Source organism: Diceros bicornis, chromosome 5 (genome assembly GCF_020826845.1).
Source record: "Diceros bicornis minor isolate mBicDic1 chromosome 5, mDicBic1.mat.cur, whole genome shotgun sequence".
NCBI lineage: Eukaryota > Metazoa > Chordata > Mammalia > Perissodactyla > Rhinocerotidae > Diceros > Diceros bicornis.
Genome location: NC_080744.1, coordinates 15,105,041 through 15,129,224, shown reverse-complemented (window position 1 = coordinate 15,129,224; position 24,184 = coordinate 15,105,041). Strand labels below are relative to the sequence as shown.

General features: G+C 43.7%; 1 long non-coding RNA gene across 4 annotated transcripts in view; it reads right to left on the bottom strand.

Moving 5' to 3' along the window:
• Positions 1–24,184, bottom strand: part of LOC131405685 (uncharacterized) — a 105,419-nt gene that overhangs the window by 57,210 nt on the left and 24,025 nt on the right. Inside the window, exon 3 of one of the 4 annotated variants that reach the window (XR_009220014.1) lies at positions 19,253–19,802. The exons of the other annotated variants lie outside the window; for them this stretch is intronic. This is a non-coding gene — a long non-coding RNA (uncharacterized LOC131405685). Of the gene's footprint in view, positions 1–19,252; positions 19,803–24,184 lie in introns of those variants that run through there. 4 annotated transcript variants of the gene reach the window in all.

Here is a 24,184-nt window from a genome sequence, read left to right as displayed (position 1 = left end):
AGGGAACAGTGGCTGAGTTAAAATACTTTCTTTACTTCCCGAGGAAGCAAAGCAATCTCAGTGTCCACCATAACAAAGCACTGATTGCACTTGAGGTACAAAATTGGGTGTAATCATCCTTTAGCAGGGGAAGTTGGAAAATGAGGTAGGACATATCAGGTGGGGGATAGGACTTCATTTCCTAGTAACAATTTTAAAAACAGCTTTATTGATATATAATTGACATCCAATACACTTTACATATTTACAATGTACGATCTGACAAGCTTTGACATACGTATGAACCAGGAAAACCATTCCCACAATCACAGTGATGAGCGCACCCATCACAACCCAAAGTTTCCTGGGGCCCTTTTGTAATCCCTGCCTCCCACGCCACCCACCAGGCCACCGATTTCTATCACTGTAGATTAGTTTGCATTTTCTAGAATTTTATATAAATGGAATCATACAGTATATACTCATGTTTGGTGTGACTTTTCTCACTTTTAGCAAAATTATTTTGAGATTCATTCATGTTGTTGTGTCCATTGTGTTGTTCATCTTTTTTACTGCTGAGTGGTCTTCCACCTCGAAGCAATTTTACATCTCATGCAAGGTTATCTTGGAACTAAGATTTTGAGGTGTTAAGGGAAGTTTATGAAGATTTGGGTTTTCCCTTAGAGTAGAGCTTGCTGCCCCTATCTTGGAAAACAAAGCTTTTTTGCCTCAAAATTGAGGAAAGAACAAAGCAAAACCAGCCATTTAAGATTCTTAAACGAGAAAAGAAATTTTGCAATACGCAAGGTCTGTGGCCTAGGGGAGTAAGGAGGAAGAGACCTGAGAAGCCAGGGACCATCATTCCTGTGCAAGACACTTCTCAGGCTTCCTGACTCCCAATTTCCTGTTTGGTTTGTTTCTCCCCTGTGATAGGAAATGCTCTGAAGAGAATGTTCCCATCACAATTGTGATTTTGCTTTTGCAGTCGCTAAAAAGGAAGACTACCCTGCAACTCCATAATTAGAGTTACTCATTCATTTGTTCATTCATTCATTCACTCACCAGACATGTATGAGGTGACGTCTGTCTGCTGGGCACCATGGTGGGGATACAGAGACACCCCAGAGACTTATAGGAAGTCTTGGTTCCTGCTTTCACAGAGTTATAGGGTGTGCAGGCTCCATGGCTGGTTATTTTTACATCAGACTCCTTCACAATAAATGAGGGATCAGAGATGGCAGACATGCACATTGTTGGTTGCCGTACCAAAAAGTAGAGGAAACTATTTTTCTAAATAGGTGATGGTGGTGTTCCAACAGAAGAAATTTTCTTTAAAAAGCAGACCAGTATTTGTTCCCAATCCTTCTAGCAGGATTATACTAAAAGAGCACAGTGGAAAATATCAGGATATAAAATTGAGTGAGTAAGATGATTATAATAAACAAAACAATCTACTCCTTAGAAGGGAGAGGTCTAGTGGGGAAATGTCCAAAGAAAACACACTCCAAAAGTTGAAAACCACTTGTTTGGGTCTTCTTCAAATTTTCTTTAGTGAGGATTGTGCTATTAAATTTTTGAAGAATTACTTTGAAACACACTCTTCATGGGAAGTTATAGATTCTCAGCCAAAGGAAACCACAGTCAATGGTCTCAATTTGCCTGCAGTCTGGAGAGAAGCCTGGAACTATGGAGGGACTTCAGGGAAACTGGTGACAGGAAGAGTGAGACCTTGCAAAGGGGCTTTTGCCAGCCTGAGGGCTCCACCCTGAGGTGCAGGGAGTGAAGAAGACGTGCACATGGAAGTGGGGACCGGAGTCCCACTGGAGAGCAGGGCAGAGGCAGGCGTGAGCATATAGACAGCTTTCGAAGGCTCAGGGCCAGTGAGGCCAGGACCTGGCTGAGCAATCATGGGAAAGTAATTTCCTTGGGCCTCAGGATCCTTGTCAGTAAATGGAAAAGCAAGACTAGGTGATATTTAAGGTCACTTCTAACTCTACACATGTAGGAATCCGAATTGTGTGAATCATGTCAACATCCCTCCATTGAAGACCTTCAATGTCTGAGGCACTGTGGGTCAACAACCACAAACATCTCTTCAGCTGAGCTCACACCAATCAAAACCAATTGAACACCTGTTACTAAATGTACAGTGATGTATATTTTCTAGAAAAAGAGTTGTGCAAAAGCAGTCCCTGATTACAGCAAGGGCTAAGGGAGCAAATCTACCTCTTCTATAATGTGACAATCCATTCAGGTGGGGGACATCAGAAAAAGAATTCTCCAGAAGTCATGGAGTGGAAATTGCCCCCCCCCCGAGCGGGGAGATGCCAAGGCACTGAGAAAAGGCCTGCTGCCCTCATGGGCATCGCTGTCAGAAGAGGTATTCCATTCTTACTCCCAGAACCGTCTCCAGTCACCACTGTTGACTAAAGTTAGAGGTAAGCTGCTGTCTGTGGGTGAGCAATGTGAAAACTCACGCACAGCTGGGTGGAGCAGGAAGCTGAGGGAAGGTCAGAGAAAAATAAAAGGGGTTTCCTGTGATGAGTCACTGCCTTCTGGGAAACAATTTCAGAAGCCACCACAAAGTCCCAGCACCTGTCCAAGGCTTGTACTTTGTGCTAAAACAAAATATGGCAAACGAAGTACCGAGCCACATCTGACAACCCACAGGCCACGCACAGGGTAAAGGTCTGAGAAAGAGCCAGGCCGGGCCAGGCACATGTGACAATTTGCACATCGCCTGCCAGAGTCTCCAGGGCACATGTGTGGGTGGGCTGAAGACTCTCAGTTCAAGTTCCCCTTTTTTTTAAATGCAGCAAACTTTATGCTGTTGTTTCCTTCAGTAGTCATAGTTTGGATTTTCAGATCAAGTTTTCTTCTTTTTTTTTCTATTGCCCTGTGATTAAGGTCAATGAATATCAGATGAAGTTTTTAAGTGTAAAAAGCTTACTGAATCTAGAAAGAAAATAATTGGACCATAATTCTGGGTCTACAAAGCAAAATGGGAATTGTTGGACCCCCCCATGGGATGACATCCTTTTCTTGGTTTACGTTGATCTGAAAACAAAACCAACATTTATTTCCTCACCCACTAAAGGAGTGTGGTTTATAAGTAGTAGGGTAAAAAGCACAGAGGTAGTCTTGGGCCTCTACTAGATGACACAAACAGCAAACTGAGAGAGGAAACCAAGACATAAGAAGACATAGGAGCCAGAACCCAAGGGATCCAACTCAAGAGAGAGGTGGAGGGAAATTCCAGGGTGATGCTGAGGAAAACACGTAGCAGCCCTGGAGACCCACCAGTCCTGACAGGGGAAGGGGGACAGGAGCGTCTAGGAGGCCTCTCTCTCTCTAGAGAAAAAATAATGATAACGTGTGCACATAGATCAAGATTTGATATACAGCTCTGTCAGAGAGCTCTGTATAGAAAACTAAGCAACTGCGCAAAAAGGGAGTAGAGCTGCCTCTGCCTCCTCAGCTCTCAGACCTCAAGGCTCTCCTCTTCCCCCAGGGCATCCTGCCTCACCCAGCTGTCCTCCAAGGGCAAGGTCCTGGGAAGTAGGAGCCGCTGAACGCATGCAGGAACAAGACATCCAGGAGCTACCGTGGGGTCCTTGATAGAGTAACGAGACTCTATCAAGAGAATCATCTCAAGGACCCTCTCTTTGCACAGAAAAGATTATAGAGAGCTTACTTTGCTTTTTCGTCCTCAATCTGTTAAAGTTACAAATTTAAAAATCTAGGTCTTCCTTAAGCTTTTAAGTTTAATTTAGAGATATTATTCTATCATCTAAAAACCTCTTATAGCTTTAATAAATTAAACTTTAAAATGTGACAAATCTTAAGTCTCTCAAATATTGCAATACTGATAGTAATTTTAGAATGTCTTCTAATTTAAAATCACAAAACTAAATCAATTTCTTAATTACATATTTCAAATTGGTATCCAAAGGATGATCGTCACTCTAACAGGCCAACTTCCCTTGTATATTGCAAATACTTAAAATACCAAATGTGTACAAATTAACAAAAATATTATGAGTTTGATGATTCTCTTAGACATTTCTACATTTATTTATAAATCTTTGTGGCATTAAAATTGCTTACTCAAAGTTCATAGTTTACATTACAGTTCACTCTTAGTGGTGTACATTCTATGGGTTTGGACATATGTATGATGACGTTGTAATGTAAACTATGGACTTTGGGTGATTATGATGTGTCAGTGGAGGTTCACCAGTTATAACAAATGTGCCCCTCTGACGGGGGATGTTGATAATGGGGGAGGCTATTTATGTGTGGGGATGGGAGTAAATAGGAAATCTCTGTACATATACCTCAGTTTTATTGTTCTAAAACCGAACATGAAACTGCTTTAAAAAATAGTCTTAATTTTTAAAAAACTGCTTACCCTCTAAGGAAACAATGCCACCTTAAGTAGTCCTAGGTTATCCACCCAGGCAATTTGGGGGGTGCTGTCTCAGCTACATTAGGTGTGTTAACAACCAGAGATTCCCCTGGTGGTGACACCACAGACCCCTGCCTCCATTCCACTGTTGTGTTGAGGATGTTTCTGAGTTGCCTTGCCTCACAGCCTACCTCCCAAAGATTTCGGTAACTCCTTATCCGATTCTGTTCTCTCCCAGTTCATCATTTGGTTAGTTTCAACCAATCTATTTTCTGCTCCATTTTATTCTTAATTTTTTTCTTATTTATCCTCTTAGCACCACAGCTCTTACAGATATTTCAGTGCCTCCCTATGGAATTCCTCACAGTGTTGTCCAACTCTGTTTTCCCAGTTCAACTTCATGCCACTGATGGGTGGAAGACAGAGTAGGTAAAGCATATCTGAATTTCTGGATGGCTTTCACCACAGCACCCTCCTCTCTATAAGGATGAGGGAACAAGCAGAGAATGTACCTTTGCCCCTGAACTCTTAATCCATAGTGGGGTCATCCCGGGCACTTCTCATCTGCCTGACCTCAGGATTCTCCCTGTAGAGTCCTGAAGCCCTAGGCATCCAGGCATCCCCGGATCAGTTCACAGAACCAAAGTGGGTTGGCAAGTGATTTTGCTTCTCTCTCTCTCTCTCTCTCTCTCTCTCTCTCACACACACACACACACACTCCTCTATATAACTGATCCTCTGTGGCCCTGAATATAAGCTCATAAGCATTCCCATCAACTATCATGAGGCCAGACACTTCCAAATTGAAATCCCTAAGCAGGTTACGCTAACTCTGTCATATCCTTCAGCTATTGACAGTGGAGCTGTCTAACCTATTTCCTTTTTGGTTTTCTTTTACAGCACTCTTGCTTAGATACCAAATAGGTTTTTGTACCAAAGCAGACACGTTGAATGACTAGTTTAGAACAGACTGGGGAACTGGGGGGGTAATTTAACAAAATAGATGTGGCAAGTCTCCCTCCTCCGACCAAGAGGGAGCAGTGGTACAGTGAGTTGCGGTGAGTGAAAGAGCACTGGACACGGAGTTGGGGGCCTTGGTCTCCAATCCAGTTTCTGCTACAAATAGTGCATGTTGGACCCAACCCCTGTGAGCTTTAGTTCCTTCATCTGTGACATCACTGACATGGACATAGGAGCAACTGACAAGAGTGTTCCCAAGATTAAATTTGAAAGCATATAAAACACTTGACATCTTTTCTTCAGTTGGCTGCCAAGATCTGACACTCTCCTGGTTTTCCTCCTGCCTCACTGGCTGGTCCACCTCAGTCTCTTTGCTGGTTCCTCCTCATCTCCCCAACCTCTAAAGATTGGGTTCATTCCTTGGACTTCCGCTTTCCAACCCTACTTACCTGATGAATGTATCCAGTCTCATAGCTTTAATATCATCTGCAGGCCAATGACTCCCACATTCCTATCTCCAGCCCAGAACTCTCCTCTGAACTCCAGACTCATATTTCTACCCACCTACTCATCATCTCAGCTTGGGTGACAAATAGGCATCTCAAACTGTATATTCCATCCCTAGTCTTTGCAGTCTTTCCTTGTTCAGTCAATGGCAATTCCATCCTTCCTGTTGATTGGATCCAAAATTGTGTAGTCATCCCTGACTCATCTCTTTTACATCTCCCATCCGTTCCATCAGCAAATCCTTTGAGTTCTATCTTCAAAAGATATCCTGAATCAGACTGTTTATCACTACCTCCACTGCCACCACCCTGACTCAAGCCAACATCATATCTCATCTGGAGTCTTGCTACAGTTTCCTAAGTGGTCTCTTTAGTTTTAGCCTTGCCCCCTTCCACCCTCCTCAGCAGACACAGTGATACTGTTAAAATATAAATTAGATCATGTCATTCCTCCACAAAACCTTCCAATTTCTACCCATTATATTCAGAGAAGTTACTGTTATACATCACTTACTACAAAATGAAGATCATAACAGTGCTTTATGTCATAGGGTTGTTGTGAAGATTCAGTCAATATATGTAAAGCACCTAGAACTAATACTGATTGAGTGTTTGCTACGTATCAAGCACTGCCCTCCGTACTTAATATATCTTAACTCGTTAATTCTCAGAAGAATTCTAAGGTATGTAGTATTATTATACCCATTTTGTAATTGAGGAAACTGCATTACAGAGAGGGTAAGTAACTCCCCCAAGGTCACACAGCTAGTGAGTGGCAGAACTAGGCTTCCACTCCAGGCAGCTGGCCTCCAAAGCCTGTGTTTTTCACTACCCTGCCTGGTCAGCAAGCCTTCTTCTATGATATACTCTTTAGGTGCTGAATAGTATCCCATCATATGGAGGGACCATTAATTTGCTTAACCAGTTCCTCACTAAGTCCTCTGATCATCCCAGAGGTTCTCACTTAAGCTAATAAATTAATTTATTCAACAAATATTATTGAATGACAATATACTAGGCAGTGGGGCCACAGCAGTGAACAACCAAAAAATGGACACAGAACTCTGTCCTCATGGAGCTTACATTCTTCTAGAAGTACTTTCTATAATGGAAGTGTTTCTAGAGACCTCACTTGCTTGTTGACTACTTGATCTTCAATCTTGAGGCAACCAGGCCCAGCTTCATTCATTTGGCATCTCTCTTGGGCAAGGCACTTGGCTGACTTCTGTGGGAGGAACAACAATGATTCAGATGTGGACCTTGCTCTCGGGAGGTTGTACATTAACGTGTGCCTGGGTATCTCTAGGAAGCAGTTCTTGTCGAACTTGTTTCTGGGTCTGTCCAGTGCCTTTTTCATTTACATACCTCTCATTAAACATCTCAGCTCCCTAAGGGGGAAGAACATTCCTGTGGTTTTCTTCTTCTCTTCTCACAAAGCCTAGAAGAGTGCATTGAATATGGTGGCTTCACAGTTTTATGTTCTTTATTGAGCACCAAGTTCCAGAAAGTTTCCTCAAAAAACTCTTTGGCCACAAATTTTATTCCCCATCTTTCTGCCTTTCTGAAGGCCACAGGAATTTAGTCCATCAGCAGACAGAAGAAGAAAAGAACTAGGCTGTGAGCTACCTTTTATAAAGTTGAATATGTTCATCATCCTCTCCATGGCTAGTTTTAATGGGTCAATCACTAGGATGGAGGAGCCCTGAAGACCTAACTGGAAGCTCACTTCAAAATACGAAAGATTAATTGTGTCACACACATACATGCACACACAGCCTGGTTAACATCCTTCAACAATTTCCCATCATTGATGAAGAAAAAGCCAAATCCTCAGCAAGGCCTGCAACGCATAAGGCCCTGAGTGGCCTGGCTGTGCCTACCTCTCCAGCCTGGCCTCACAGTGGACCATGAGTTCCCTTGCTTTCTGCACTCCAACCATAGGGCCTGCTTGTGATTCTCCAAACAAACCTGCTTCATTCTGCCACAGGGCTTTTGCACATCCAGTTCCCTCTTCCGAGAAAGCATTTCTTCTCCAATCTTCAGATTCAACTCAATCATTCCTTCCTTGGGAAAGCTTTCACTGGTCCCTGGGCCCTAGGCTCTAGGCAGCACCAGATCTGCTCAAAGAGTCATTACCTCTCCTTTAGAGGTACTGTTTATCTGTTCAAGCATCCCAGTTGTAATTTTACTCGTATATATGAAAATATGTCATTAGTGTCTCTCCTCCACTAAACTCTATGCTTCATGAGGGCAAGGACCATTTCTGTTCTGCTCACCCTTGTACATCCTGAGCTGAGCACAGTGTTAGAAACTAAAAAATGTGCTCATTCATTCAACACATATTTAATGAGCACCTGTTGTGTGCCTGCCCTGTTCTGTGTGCTGGGACTACACGAGTGAACAAGCCACAGTCCCTGCCTTCCTGGAGCTTACACTGGTTTTGGAGAAGAGACAATAAACAGACAAGCAAGGTGATTTCAGGGAATGATAAGTGCTATCGGGATGAGGGGGTAGGATGTGACCACTGGGGATGGGTTGGATGCTGTTTCAGATTATAGTCAGGGAAGGCGCTCTCAGGAGGTGACGTATGAGCAGAGTCCTGAGTACTCTGACAGGGGCTGGATTTTCAGTGCAAAAATTGGGACAGTTCCAGGCAAACCGGGACAGTTGATCACCCCAGCACAGAATGCTGCTGGGTGCCGGCCCACCTGCCTTCAGCCACTTACTTAGGAAAATGGTGCTCCCACACCTTCTAAATCTCTTTTCCAGAAGCATTCACTTTTTGAGAAATTAATACAGCTTAGAACTTAATAAACACTTCGTAATGATGAGGATGCTTCCCAGGAATCCTTACCTACTCCGTTTAGGAATGATCCTGGCTTTGGGGTTGATACTGGCTTTGGGATTCTCAGTCACACCAGGCCCCCCACCTCCTGCAACCCTCTGGCTCTTGGAGGCCCATATGTGGATTTCCATGTGGGTGGAATCCTCCCACCAGGAAAAGCTCATTTCCTCCCTCCCTCTGGTTTACACTCCCAGCCTGGAAACCTCCCCCACAATACCCTCTGGCAGACTCCTTCTGCACTCCCTTTTGGCTGGCTGTGCTTCCAGCGAGTTCCACCCAATAATAACCTACCTGTAATAAACTACCGTGGCGGATCCCTGCCCAGTGGCATTCCCACTCGTTTGGGCACACATTCAAGCTGACCCGGCCTAAACAATCGGCAACTGCCCCCTTGGCACAGGTACTAATTCTCCCCCACTCTAATTGCTCTAAACTGCCTCTTTAATTGATTTCAAAACAGTTCACTGACTAACTTTATTTTTTGATCCATCTGCAGTCAAATTCCTAAGCTATTGTTACAAGCTTCTCTTTTTCCTTATCTTCATTCCCACCCTCCTTTCCCCCTCACCTTCTCCCCTTGCCTCCCCACCTCCTTCTACTGATCTGAGTATCCCAGGGCTCAGAGCCAAACCTCCAGGGTTCTAGTCCCAACTCTCCTCTCACCAACTGTATGGGCAGTGTCAACATCGACCTCATGGGATGCTGGGAGGATTAAAAGAGTTAATGTATGCTAAGCCCCTAGAACAGTGGTACACAGCAGGCCTTCACATGGATTCACTGGACAGATGAGATGTTAGCTCTCATTACCGTCCCTGAGACCTGAGGGCCCTTTGTGCCCTGCTCAGAGAGTAAGTGGCTGCCTCCTACGGTTTTATTTGAAGAGACAAAATATCCTTTTGCTCAAATGCCTCCCTCCCAACTTTAAAATCCCTACTAGCGAGGGGAAACATTATAACAACTACCCATTCTTCTTCCAGGAGGGTGTATCAGATTAAATGGAAGAGAATACTAAGGACTATAGCTGGATCGGGAGAAGAGAGCATGTCGATTCTTGAGAGGAGAAGGTCAAAAGGGGGCTTTCTACAGAGGAGAGGTCTCCTGAGGGCACTGGGCTCTCGAGTGGGCAAGGGAAGCTGGAGCGGAGGGCAGGGAGGAGGGGGAAGGGTGTGGAGAAGAGAGATACAAAGACAAAATTCACCTAGATTGATGGAACCAAGTTCTTCTTGAGATCAACACACCTTCCCTCCCTAGCCCTGGGCTGCTTACTGCAGGCATCCTGGCCAAGAGAAAAGAGCCTGGATTTCCAAGCCGGCATCAACTCAGAGCAAATTCCACTCTTCTACCGATGACTAATGGACAAAGATGACTGACCTCTCTAAATCACGGATTCCTCCTCTGGAAAAGCAGAACAAAACCAAAAACCTCTCAAAGAGGAGTTGTGAGGACTAAAGAAGCTAACGCACGGGATACACCAGCTTAAGGCCTAGCTCCCAGTAGGTGCTTCCTCCCATCCATGAGGCCAACGCATGCCCAGGTACACGCAGCCAGCTTTCTCAACACACACTAAATCCACAGCTTCTTGCTCATTGTCACGGCTAGTTTTTACATGTAATTTATTACATCCGATTCAATTCAACAAAGATTTTACGGAATGCCAAACATTAAATTGAGTGCTAGGGACACAACAGGATCAGGTCCTATTTGCTCCCTCCCCACCAAAACTTGTACCTATGGGGGAGCCTGGTGATCAGATATGCAGTCACCATGGTAACAAGCATTCCAATAAGGTAAATACAGGAGCTGGCAAACACATATAGCTCTCATATTATGTAATAAATGCATATATGAGATCTACATCATTTACACTGTGTCAGGACTCAGCCATCAAGTACATCCGCAATGGAAATCTGCATAGACATCATGGTGGGGCTGATTGTTATGTTGGAAGTAGACCGTGGCCATTTTTTTCTTTTTTTTTTTTTTTGTTGCTGAGGAAGATTATCCCCGAGCTAACATCTATGCCAACCTTCCTCCACTTTATACGTGGGTTGCCACCACAGCATGGCTGACGAGTGATATAGGTCTGCGCCCAGGATCCCAACCCGCAAACCCAGACTGCCAAAGCAGAGTGCACTGAACTTAACCACTACACCATCGGGCCAGCCCCTTGGAAGTAGATCCAAAGTTGGCACAGAACTGAAAACTACACAAGCAATCACCTTTAAAAAAAAACCCTAAATTACCCATAAAATACAGTACACATGGTTTTGATGTACAACCATGTATAGTTTTGTGTATGTAAATGTGTAATGATCTACAATAATAAAGAATATGCAAAATACAACTTTATAAATTTTTATTATATAGAAGAGACCAAAAGTTGACTTAGAAAAAGATCGCAAAATCAATGTTCTGCGCATAAAAACTTTCAGTAGAAATGCATGCTTATTTCTGATAAATAAAGTCGTAAAGGTCCAGTATGCAGCTGCAATGCAAAGCACATTCACACTCTTCAACCACCCTGGGCTTTCCTCAGAAGGTGAAATATATGCAATAGATTCAGGAAATCATCCTTTGGTTCTGGTAGGATCCGGTTGATCTTACAGAGTAATAGAAAGAAAACTAGCCCCCAAAACTGTATTGGCCTTGTATCCTGGGACAAGTGATAGAATCATAAAATCAAGATTTTAAGTGAACTAAAAGATCACTAGTGCAGCCTCTCATTAGATGTTTCAGTCCCTCCCAAGGGATCAACAACCTCGACTTAGATCATTCCAGTGGCTAGACACCACCCATTCCACCTAAGAACATCTCCAGCGATACGTAATTTAAACACACAATCACTTCAGAAATTTAATACATCACAATAATGTGTTGCACCAGGAGCTTCCTGGTGTTGCTTCACTTTAAAAATATTATGAAGAATTTACTCTGCAATATCTTTAGTGTATAAAAGGGTCATGCAAATTGATAAGAAAATCACCAAGATCTCAATAGATAAATAAGTAAAAATATAAATAATCACAACATTTGATTAAAACTTTCAGTCTAGGGGCCGGCTCTGTGGCCTAGTGGTTAAGTTTGGCACACTCTGCTTCGGCAGCCCGGGTTTGCAGGTTTGGATCCTGGGCACGGACATACACCATTCATCAGCCATGCTGTGGTGGCGACCCACATACAAAATAGAGGAAGATTGGCATGGATGTTAGCTCAGGGCTAATCTTCCTCAAGGAAAAAAAGAGGAAGATTGGCAACGAATGTTAGCTCAGGGCAAATCTTCCTCAGGAAAAAGAAAAAAATAGTTCAGTCTAACTCATTTAATAGGCAAAAAAAGATCTCACATTTTAATCGCTTACATAACAGAGGTTTTGAAAATGATAATACACAATATTAGCAAAGCAGCAATGAAACATACTTAGAAAGTGCTGGTAGAACTGTAGATTGCTACAAATTTTATGTATATCAATTTGGCAATACTCATTTGTCAAAGAATAAAGACCAAGATCATCAGAGGTGTTTCATTTTGTTTTGTTTTAAATCACAGCTGAGTCTACTAATTTACCAGGCAAGGCAACACACACCAGTGGAGAAATTTGCAGAGTAGTTCCCTGAAGGGGGAAAAGTCGGGGCGGGGGGGTTGTTTTGGTTTTTTAAGTGTGCTAGGAAGGAGAAGTGCCTGGTGTATATTCTAATTAAACACTGAAAATCAGCATTCTGGATAGGCAGTTGGTTTAAACAAGTCCTACTACTCATTGGGCAGAAGGGTCTTCAGTTAGGTCCTGTTGGGGGAAGTCCCTTAAAGTTCATGGTCCTTTATTATCATCAGCTGGTTAGAACCAGCTGGGATGAAAAAGTCTTTAGTTTTGACATTTCCTAGGCAAGTTCTGCTGTAAGTGAAAACTTTTTTTTTATTCATTCATTCATTCAAAGATGCAAGTTAAGAACCAGCTCCCTGCTGGACACTGGTGATGCAGCAGTCAAGAAGGCAAGGATAGTCCCTTTACTCAGGGAAACTGCCACTTAGCAACGTGATCTCGTCATGAAAACATTTATATCATTTGACCTAAAAATTCCACTTCAGGAAACCCATGCTAAGGAGATAATAAATAAAGTGGTCAAATATTTATACACAAAGACAGTCACTGAAGTATTGCTTAGCCAAAAATGGAAACAACCTAAACTTCCAACAATCGGGAAACTGTTAAAAAAATATAATACATTCATAAAATTGACTATAAAAGGTTTAAGGACATGGGAAAATGTTATAATATGAAGCAAGATAAATAATATAAAATAACATAGATTATGGTGTCAATTAAAATGAATTTCAAAAATACCTAGAAATATACCTGAAATGCTAACATTATTGGTAAATGAATGTTGGATTATGAAGGGTTTTTTTCTCATTATACTTTAGCTTGTTCTTACGAGAGCATGTATTAATTTTATAATCTAGAAAGTTTGGCAAACCCCCGTCCCCTCCAAAAAAAAAAAAAAAATCAGAACAAAAAACAGCCCCCAAACAGGCAAAACTGAAAAGCCCTCTACAAGTGGCTTAGTTCTGTGTTTGCTGTCAAGATCCCGTAACCTAGGACTCTGTGTCTAACGGCAGAATTTCCGTGAGAATTAATATCTCATTTTTATTCCTACTGACTCTATAGACACTGCACTCTCCGTGGTTTATCCAAGATGAGCAAACAAGAGTGACATGCCGAGACGGACAGTGTCTCTCCCTCTCTGCCCCTTGTATTGTATGACCAAGAAGCAGCCCACCTCTCATTTCTGTGGGCCACAGGAGTTACGCACCTCCCTCGTGTACATTCTCATCGTGAGCCTCACAGCAACCCAGAGAAGTGGCCGAGTGAGGATCATCTAACGCACTGCCCCGTGTCACCGGTCACAACCAGAGCCTCAGGACTCAGATGCAGGCCCAGGAGCTCCAGGCCCGGCCCTTGCCCGTGGAGCCATCCAAGGACCCATTCAGCGGAGCTGAGGAGGACTGGTCCTACTGTAAGCTCCGCCGTGTCCATTTTTAAATCTACCAAAAGCTAACAGCTGAGGGAAGATTTCACACCCATTAATACAAACCCGCCCTCCCCCCTGCTCTGTTGTTCTCTTTAACTAGTCTATCCAGTGAACACTAGAGAATGGGAGATGTCGCGAAAACAGGCTATGCCAGCACTAAAATTTATTATCCCAGAGCTAAGCACTTCTCTCTATAAAAGTTATGGTAAATCGTTCTCTTGTGAACAGATAAAATACTTAAACATATGCTTTGATTTCCTCATCTCAAATGGATTGAAGGGCGCCTGCCCTTCCCATGCTTTCCATGTCACAGGGTTGTTTAGGGATCAACTGAGATAAAAACGGTGGGAGCGAGCACGTGGACACGCGGTGGCTCTTTACTTAGGTAAGATGCTATAAAACGCAAACCCAGAGGCCGGGCCTCGGGCCTCCGCGGCCTCCCCAGGAGCAAGGAGAGGCCACCCGAAGCGCCCGTGGGCAACGTGCCCCGGGCTGCCCCTGCCGAGCAGAAACTCCCGGGTGCTATCGCTGCGGAGCAAAGATCACGGCCCCGCTGCGCCCATAAAGCCGTAAAGGTGACGAGAGCGTCCCGCGAGCGGCGGGGCCGGGGCTGAAGTCCTCCCGGGGCGCGGCGGCCGGCCCGACGCCAGGAGCAGGGCGCCTGCGCGCGCAGCTGCCGGCGGATAAACAAATAGCCGCGCGGGTGGGCGGCGGCCGGCTTGGCGCTGCGCCCGGCGGGCCCGGCTCGGCGCTCACGTAGCGAGAGCGTGAGTCAGCGCGCTCGGCCGCGGCCCCGCCGCCCCGCCGCCCCGCCGCCCCGCAGCCCCGCAGCCCCGCCGGGGGAGGGGGCCCTCGAGCCGCCCGCCGCCCCGCTGGCGCGGCCAGGCCGTGGGAGCGCGCGCCGGGGGTCCGCGCTCGCAGGGCCCCGAAGGAACCCCCTGGAGAGCCCCGTCCCCCATCGCGCTGACGGGCCGGAGGGCGGGGACGGGCAGGACGGACCCGATCGCGGTCCTTCCGCCGCGGGAACTCGACCTTCTTGTCCCCGTGTCCTTTCCTCTGAGCCACACACTCGCTGAGTCGGCCGTCCCCCGCCCTCCCCAGCGGTCGGGAGGAGGATGGAGACGGGGCTCTGGGCCCCGCTGCCGCGGGCCGTGCCCGGGGCAGACTTGGGGGGCTAAGGCCAAAACATCGGGGAGGGCGGGGGAAGTCCCCTATCAACTTCATCTCCCGTGCTGCGGGGAGTTATTCGAGTCGGCCTGCATGTCCTCAACTCTGCACCTGTTTAGTTACAACAACCAACTTTATAAGAGGAAGTTGCCTACGTGCCTGGCGGCTGAAGGACGGAATTAGAAGTACTGTTGATTAAACGTGTGAACGTAGCCTCCTGTCCAGCTCGAGACCTGCAGGGTTGCACGACTGGGCCGCCCCAGGGCAGAAAAAATGTCAAGTCCTCCTTTGCCTTTTGGTCAAATATTCTTTCCCAAATTAGAGCACATTATAAAGCTCTCCTCTTCGTGCACCTGTGATGTTCCTGTGTCACTTTTTCAAAGCCTGTGCGAGGGTAGGCGTGTTATGTGCAGGACACAGGAGGAGGATGCTTATGAAGGGAAAGAGATACGTGGGGAAGTGGGAGAGGGAAAGTTAATTAGGAAAGGAGCACTGAACAATAAGTAAAGGATTAACAGAACATTATTGAGCCCCTAATGGAGTTCAGGCAAGACTGGACACTGGAGATACAAAATAAGTGGCTCCCCGTGGTCTCAGCTGTCAGAAGTTCACAGCTGAGGCGGGACATGAACTAAGGAGAGAGTTCAGCATAAGCGAGACTTAGCACACTGGTTCAGCACCCAGACTCAGGAGCCCGGCTGGCCAAGTTCCCGTGCCAGCTGTAGCCTACAGACTACGTGACCTTAGCCCAGTGATTGCCTGCCCCCACCCCCGCTTCATTTTCCTCCTTTGAAAATGAGAATGGTTGAAAACAGTACTTTTTAGGATTTTTCAGAGAACTAAATACATTAATACAAACAAAGCACTTGAACAATCCCCGGCATTCCTGGGCACTCAATAAATATTGTTAAAAGAATGAATGAAGGAGGTTGATGGGGCCAAGTACAGCAAGGCAGGCCGTGCACTAAACGACTCGAGGAGGCACGTACACGTAGATGTGAATGGAGCTTTCTGGAGCTGTGCAGAGGGAGGGTTCTGCGTACAAGTATGTCTATTTTAGAATTGTTCATAATAGCAAAAAATTGAAAATTCAAATGCATTTATTTATAAATAAAATGTGGTACATTTATACAATAAAGCACTATTAGAGCTATTAAAAGGAATAAACTACATCTATGTGTATCAACATGGATAAATCTCAAAAATATATTGAATGAAAAACAGCAAATCGCAAAATGATACAAGCAGAATGATGCCATTTGTATAAAGAAAACATGCACACAAAAAAACCATATATTTTATAAATGTACGTATTTTTTTAAATGCTAGAAGAATACACACCAAACTTAAAGGTATTTCTGGATGGAGGAGGAGGAATTAGAATTTGAAATGGTGTCATTAGGAATTTAGCTTATTCTGTATTGTACTAATTTTGTTTCAAAGAACAATGTACTTATACATCCTGTAGTTTTATGTTTTTTTAAAGTATAGATGTATAAAATAAAATCAGAAGCAAATATGTCAAAACTGGCTAATTCTGGGTTGCAGGATTATGGGTGATCAATACATTTTCATTTGTACTTTTCTACATATTCAAATTAAAAATAATTACAACCTTGTAGCGTAAGTGCTGTGATAAAATTATGAAAGGGGTGGGCCTGGAGAAGTGTCTTGGACGAAGCTAGGCTTGCATGCCCAGAATCTTTGGTCGCAGCAGAGGACAGGGCTGGCTTCCTGAGACCCCTCTGCTCTAACTGCACCGTGGGCCGGGAGTGGGGGCTTCTGGTGTCCCAGGGCTGGCCGCTGGGCTGGGCTGGGGCTTCCCTGAGTGTGGTGTTGCTGGTGCCTACACTTTGCCTGTTCCTCTCTCAATCTTTAGCTTCCCTAAAATATGGCATTCTGGTGCCCGCTGGGGAAATGCTGGGTGACAATAGAACCCCTCTCCTGGATGACAAGTGTGTCACCTACAATACTGAACATTTCAGTGAGCTGTTGACTGTCACACAGCAAGTGAATGGTAGAGCAGGAGGTGGAGACCGCATCCACGCCCATCTGTGAATGCTGACTCTTCTTCTCAGCCTCTGCTGAGGACACGTTTAGGGTGTTGCCCTTTTGGGGAGCAGTCAAGTGGGGGTCAAGACTCCCGGCTTTGCAGTCACTCAGACCTAGGCACAAGTTGCCAACAACTACGATTTGGGACAAGTTACTCAATTTCTCTAAGCATCTGTTTCTTCTTTTGAAGTGGGGATAACAATAGTGCTGGGAGGACAAACTGGGACGGTAACACGGTGGCACTCAGGGAGCCCTCAGTCGGTGGTGGCTAGGAAGAGGTCTTTTCATAACAGCGCCTGTTTACAGAGAGCGATTCTTCCTTATTCTATGGCTAGTTATCCTAGTAAACGGTTAAAGAGCTGAGCAGAGAAGAATGAAAGCCCTGGCCTCAGTCACGTGGACTGAACTTGATATTGACATTCTACAAGGGTTGTAGGCCTAGGAACAGTTGTTTGAAGAGCACCCGTACCCCCCTTAAATCCACTTGTGTTTTTGTTTCTTAACAGCCAAAATTATCCTCTGAAAGTCCCCCTCTCCAAACATTAAAAACATCAGCTGGACACCAGTGCCTTCTGAAGGAAGCAGACTGAGCGAAAACACATGAAAAATTCCTTCTTTCTCCCTTGGTTGCTGTCTCTCCTTGGCACCCATAAACAGAAGTATCTAAGGGATTTTTAACTCAGCCGTGCTGAAAATCCCAGATTTAAACTTGATTCCCAGCTGCTCCTTTAGAACGGGTTGCACGAGCTGCAGCCAGCCCTGGGGAAGGTTAAACCCGTGCCGCTGGATGGTGGGACGTGCAGGACGTCAGGGGAACATAACCAGGCACAGCTAAGCATGTGCTGTGACTAATAAAAGATGACTTAGGGTGTGGCTGTCATGAGAGAAATCACCTCCCCATAGCGCCCCGGTACCTAAGAAAGTTCGGGAAAATGTCTGACTCTCAGGCAGTGTTTACTCAGCCAGGGTGAATGTGGCTTCAGTTATCATGTTCATGCTTTTCCAAGCTGCCCTCTTGTTTGTTCAGGAAAGGGATGCTGCCTCAGGGAGTCTTTTCGGGTAAGCCCCGTATCGGGGAAGCCAGCAACCCAACCCACAGCAAGACAGAAAAGCCCCCGCCCTCAGCCCTGACCTGAGCAGAGATGCGAAGACATTTTCCGCAGACATTCCCAGCCCAACACGCCTCCCTCTCTTTTCCCCAGGGTTTGGCTGGGTCTGTAGGGAGGCGCCTGGCACAGGGCACCATCACTGGCATGAGTAACCTTTCCTCTATGTTCCAGAACAGCACTGGCCCCTTCACCAAATGCAGGTCGTTTTATTTTTCAAAGTACTGATGGTGGGGATTGCATTTTTTTGTTTTTTGTTTGTTTTTTGCTGGTTTAGAAGTAACACATGTAGGTTGCATATAGGAACTTTAGATGAAATAGAAACATATGAAGAAGGAAATATCAACCACCCCTGTACTGGGTTTAATAGTGTCCCCCCAGAATTCATGTCCACCTAGAACCTGTGAATGGAAATATGGTCATTGCCGATTTAATCAAGATGAAGTCGTACCAGACTAGGGTGGGACCTAAATCTAATATGACTGGTGTCCTTATAAGAATAGGGAAGTTTGGACACAGACACACAAGGAGAATACCGGGTGATTAATGGAAGGGGCAGAGAGTGAACTGCTGCAGCTACAAGCCAAGGAACACCGAGGATTGTTGGCGACCACCAGGAGCTAGGAAGCAGTAAGGAAAGACCCCTCCCTAGAGCCTACAGAGGGAGCCTGGCCCTGCTGACCCTTAATTTCAGACTTTTAGCCTCCAGAACTGTGGGATAATACATTTCTGTTGTTCTAGCCACCTGGTTTGTGGTACTTTGTTATGGCAGCCCTAGCAAACTAATACATCTCCTAAACCTACCACCCAGAGAAAAACACTGTTCATATTTTAATGTATATTCTTCGATTCTTTCCATGGCCAATTCATCTTATGGAATGGGTGGCCAGCCTTCTTCTGGGAAAATTTCAGCCACAGTTCTCCTAACTGACTTCAGGTACCTACTACTTACCCAAATAATTAAGCAGCTGGCAGAATAGAGGAAGACCCCCTGATTCCTCCTACCATACCCCTAAGCTCAGAGCCCAAGGCCCTAAAAAGACCGTGCTGTCACCTCCAGGTGACTGTAGCAGTCACTCTGGGCAGGACTGTCCTAGTTGGTCTGAGTGACAGATGAAGCCAGCAAGGCCTTCATGCCAATCACCCTCTCTACCCTGTGTTCCAGGGCAGCTAGAGCCCTCATCACGGAACCCTCTTTCCCTAACCCTCCCCCAGCTCCAAAGGGAGAAAACCAACTGCAGACTAAATTTCTTTACCCGGACAGATCACTAGCACCCCAGCTGTGTTTGTCGGACACTCGCCACATGCCCAGTCACCCATGTTAGAAACCCTGACAAAGGTTTTGGCTCCTCCCTCTCCTTTTCCTCTTACACCAACCATCCTCCCCAAATCGAAGTAAATGTCACATTCTGAAAACCCTCCCTGTGTCACACTTCATAAAACCATCCTCCTTCAACAGCTACTCAGGCTGAACACCAGATCCAGGTCGACATCAACGGTGATAAATCATACTGATGGTATGATGTGATGAAAATGGCAGGCTATATCTTCCTCCCCAAAACCATAACCCCAGTCGAATTGTGAGGAAAACATTAGACAGATCCAAGTTGAGAGACAATCTACAAAATACCCAACCAGTGTACCTCAAAACTGTCAAGGTCATCAAAAACAAGGCAAGTCTGAGGAACTGTCAGAGCCAAAAGGAGCCTAAGGAGACATGATGACTAAATGCAGTGTGGTGTCCTAGATGGATCCTAGAACAGAAAAAAGGCTATTATATAAAGACTGCGGAAATCTGAATAAAGTATGGTCTGTAGTTAATAATAACGTGTCAATATTGGTTTGTTAATTGTGACAAATGTACCATACCAATATAAGATGTTAATAATAGGGGAATTAGGTGCAGTGGTATATGGGAATCTCTGTGCTACCTTTGCAATTTTTTGTAAATCTAAAACCATGCTAAACAATTAAGTTTATTTTTTAAAAACTGTGTGTCCATAGGGCAAGGAGCTGGTTGTCGATGAAGATGAGGATGGGGGTAATCAGGAGAGTCTTTAGGGTAGCACATCACCTCCTGGCCTGAAAAATCAAAACTGTTAACTCCACCCACTCCTACCTCTCAAGTGCCAGCAAAGGTGTCCAGAATCCAAAGAACTAATGGCTCTTCCAATAAGAGAGGAAGACATTTTCTTTCTTTTCTTGATTATGTTTCAGAGAAGTAAAAATAAACCAACAACATACAAGGTAATCACTACAGTAAAATTTTAATATATTGCCCTGTCACAAAAATGTGGTCCCAAATTTTCCTTACCACTTTATCTACCACTATCTACTCTGCATAAGTCCCATGTTTTAGTCAAATTAGTCTAGAGCAGTGGTTCTCAAACTTTGCTATGCATCATAATCACCTAGCAGGCTCGTTAAACACGGATTGCCAAGGCTCGCCCCAGAGTTTCTGATTCATTAGGTCTGGAGCGGGGCCTGAGAATTTGCATTTCTAACTAGTTCCAAGGTGGTGTTGGTGCTGCTGGTCCAGGAAGTACAGTTTGAGAACCACTAATCTAGAATTATCTTCCTTACCTACACATTTTTTTTCCTTCTTATCTCTGTGCCTTTGTGCATTTAGAGTCTCATCTGGAGCACAATCAACATATTATGTATCAGACATGCCAACAGATTCTTAGGCTACAGCAGTGAACAAAAGAAATAAGGTTCCTCTCTTCACAGAACTTACATTCTAGTAGTCAGGCCATAAACAAACAAACAAACAAGAGAATTACAGATTATGGAAAGTGCTGTGAAGGACAAACAGGATGATATAACAAGTAATTCAGAGCAGGAGGTGTGTGAACATTTCTTGGGTGCCTGATCACCATCCTTTCTCTCAAGTCCCCATTCTGACACTACCATGAATTTCTCAGCTATGTTGCTTGGGTGGGATTGACCCTCACCCATAGCTCCAAAGGTGGACCCTGAATGGCTTATGCCAATTAGCACAGCAATCTTCTTGGCTCCAGTGGTGTGGTGGATGCTGTGGTGCCCCCAGTTCAGATGTCCTTTACCAGGCAGCACACATGTCCCTGAGCTACTGTGAGTATTGACTGTAAGGCTCACAGCTGTCCCTTTTCTCTACAGAATTGCCCTGGCGATCTAGGAATGTACCCATTTCTTCAAGGTTATCCAATTTGTTTGTGTATAATTATTCATAGTAGGCTCTTATGATCCTTTTTATTTCTGTGGCATCAGTTGTAATGTCTCCTCTTTCATTTCTGATTTTAATCTTCTCTCTTTTTTTTTCTTGTTTAGCTAATGGTTTGTCAATTTTGTTTATCTTTTAAAAAAAGCCAACTCTTAGTTTTGTTGATCTTTTCTATTGTTTTTCTGGTCTCTATTTCATTTATTTCTGCTCTGATCTTTGTTATTTCTTTCTTTTTTCTAACTTTGAGCTTAGCGTGTTCTTCTTTTTCTAGTTCCTGGAGGTGTAAAGTTAGGTTGTTTATCTAAGGTTTTTCTTTTTTTCTTAATGCAGGCATTTATCACTATAAACTTAGGACTTAGGACTGCTTTTGCTGCATCCCATAAGTTTTGATATATTGTGTTTCCATTTTTGCTTCTTTCAAGATATTTTTTGATTTCGCTTTTGATTTCTTCTTTCATCCATTCATTGTGCAGGAGTGTGTCTAATTTCCACATATTTGTGAATTTTCCAATTTTTCTCCTGTTATTAATTTCTACTTTCATACCATTGTGGTTGGAAAAGATACTTGATACCTCACAGGTATTTCTTGAACAGCACTTACCGTGTGCACCTGAATCCCTACCTCAGGCTCTGCTTCTGGAAAAAGACCTAAGACAAATGAGCACAAGACCCAAATCAGGGCTATCGGAGCTATGTGTATTTGACTCAGTACTCAGACTTTGGATGAGCTGTTGACATCCCCTCGGGAGAAAAGAAGAATCAAGCCAACATTAAGGAAGTAGAGTGAAAAATAGAAAATAGATCTTTGTTATTTAGTTTAAGCTGTGGCTATGGCGTAATCTTAGGCCAGATCTATGACTAGTTATTTAGTTATATGAGACAATAAATTCCCTTTTTATAACATAAGTTAAGTTAAACTGGAATTTCCATTACTTGCAAGGAAATCACCCTAACTGATATATAGGGATCATCAGAAAAGGTGACTCTACGGTGACATTTAGACTCAGATTTAAAGCATGAGAAAGAACCAATCATGTAAATAGGTGGGAAAGGAAAGAAGAGAGAATAACAAGTGCAGAGGCCATGCAGCGGGAAACAGTTTAGCAACTGGAGGAACAGAGAGGAGGCCAGTGTGAACAAGGTGGAAAGAGGTAGGAAACAAGATTGGGGAGGTGAACAGAGACATGATAGATGTGGCTTATGCAAGAAAGTTGAGTAAACTCTAGTCAACAAACGCTTAGCCAAAGAAGAAGCCTTGTCTTAGCCTCAAAAGATTGATGAATAATTCTACATTTAGACAGTTTAGGTGAAAATATTATGTTTCTGGTATATATGTATCACTTTTCGATTCCCAATTTAAAATTTTTTAATTAAGCAACTACCCATTGCAGATGTCATCAGATCAGAGTGCTTTTACCCTATCCTATCATTTCGATATACCATAATCTATTTAACCTTATTGATTGTTGCCAGTGTTTCATATAATTAACAGTGCTGCAATGAATCACCTTGTACATACACCTTTGCACAATTATTTGAGTAAACCTATCCTTTTATGAACATAGAATTTCTGAATCACAGAGAATCCACATTTCCATTTTGAACAAATGTTGCCAAGTTGTTCCTGAAAATATATACCAATTTATACTCCATTTACAGCAAATATTACTGGGCATTTTATCAATTAAAAAATATTTTTTCCTGGGGCCAGCCTGGTGGCGTAGTGGTTAACTTTGCGTGCTCTGCTTCAGCACCCCGGGGTTCGCAGGTCCGCATCCCGGGTGCAGACCTACACACTGCTCATCAAGCCATGCTGTGGCAGCGTCCCATATAAAGTAGAGGAAGATTGGCACAGGTGTTAGCTCAGGGCCTCATCTTCCTCACCAAAAATACATATATATATGTATATATTTTTCAATCAAATTAGGCAAAATATGCTTTAATTTGCATTTATTTAATTATTGAAGAGTATTTTTATTTGCCTATTGGCCATTTATAATTCTTCTACTATGAATTCCCAATTCATGTCTCTTTTTATCCTTCTGTTGAGTTATCTTTCTGTTGACTTGTAAGAGTTCTTTGGATATTATGAATATCAGCCCTTTATTTGTCATATGTGATCCAAATATTTTTCTCATTATCACTGGTCTTTGACTTTGTTTATGGTGTGTTTCAGATTTTTGGGTAGTGAAAATTACCTTTTTAAAAAGGCCTCTAGGTTTTGTTTCATGCTTGGAAAAGCCTATATACTTAAGATTAGAAAGCTTCTCACCTATGTTTTCTCTAACATATTTATGGTTTAATTTTTTACTTTTAAATCCATTTGTGAGGAGTGAGGTAAGGATTCAGCTTAATTTATTTTCCATAAGCCTTGCCAGTTGTCCCAATATAATTTATTGAGTAGTCTGTACTTTTCCTACCAATTTGAAATGAGGTTATTATCAAATATTAATTATTTTTATATGTTTGGTTCTATTTCTATGCTCTCTATTCAATTTCATTAATCTATCTATTCCTATATCAGTACCAAACTGTTTTAATTACTGCAACAAAAATATTTGCTTTATACCTGCCTTTCCTTGGCTCTTCTTATTGCCAAGTTTTAATGGTTATTTATTTGTTTTATCCCCCAAGTGAACTTAAGTTCCTTTAGAGCAGGAACTGTTGCTTGAGCATTTTTATAGCTTTGACAACTTGGCTGAGTAAGTATTTATTTTTCTTCGTAGCTTTCCATCCTGCTCCCCCACCTCACAGTGCCTTGCACAAAGTAATCACTCAGCAAACATTTATTAAATTGTAAGTGTTAAAGAAGGAAGACCAAGATGTTCCGAGATAAGAGAGGGACATCAAAAGAGTGAATTCACGAGAGGCTGAAACAGACAGCCCTAATGGTAATCATGAAAGACAACTGGGATGATAAGCAGCCCCAACGAG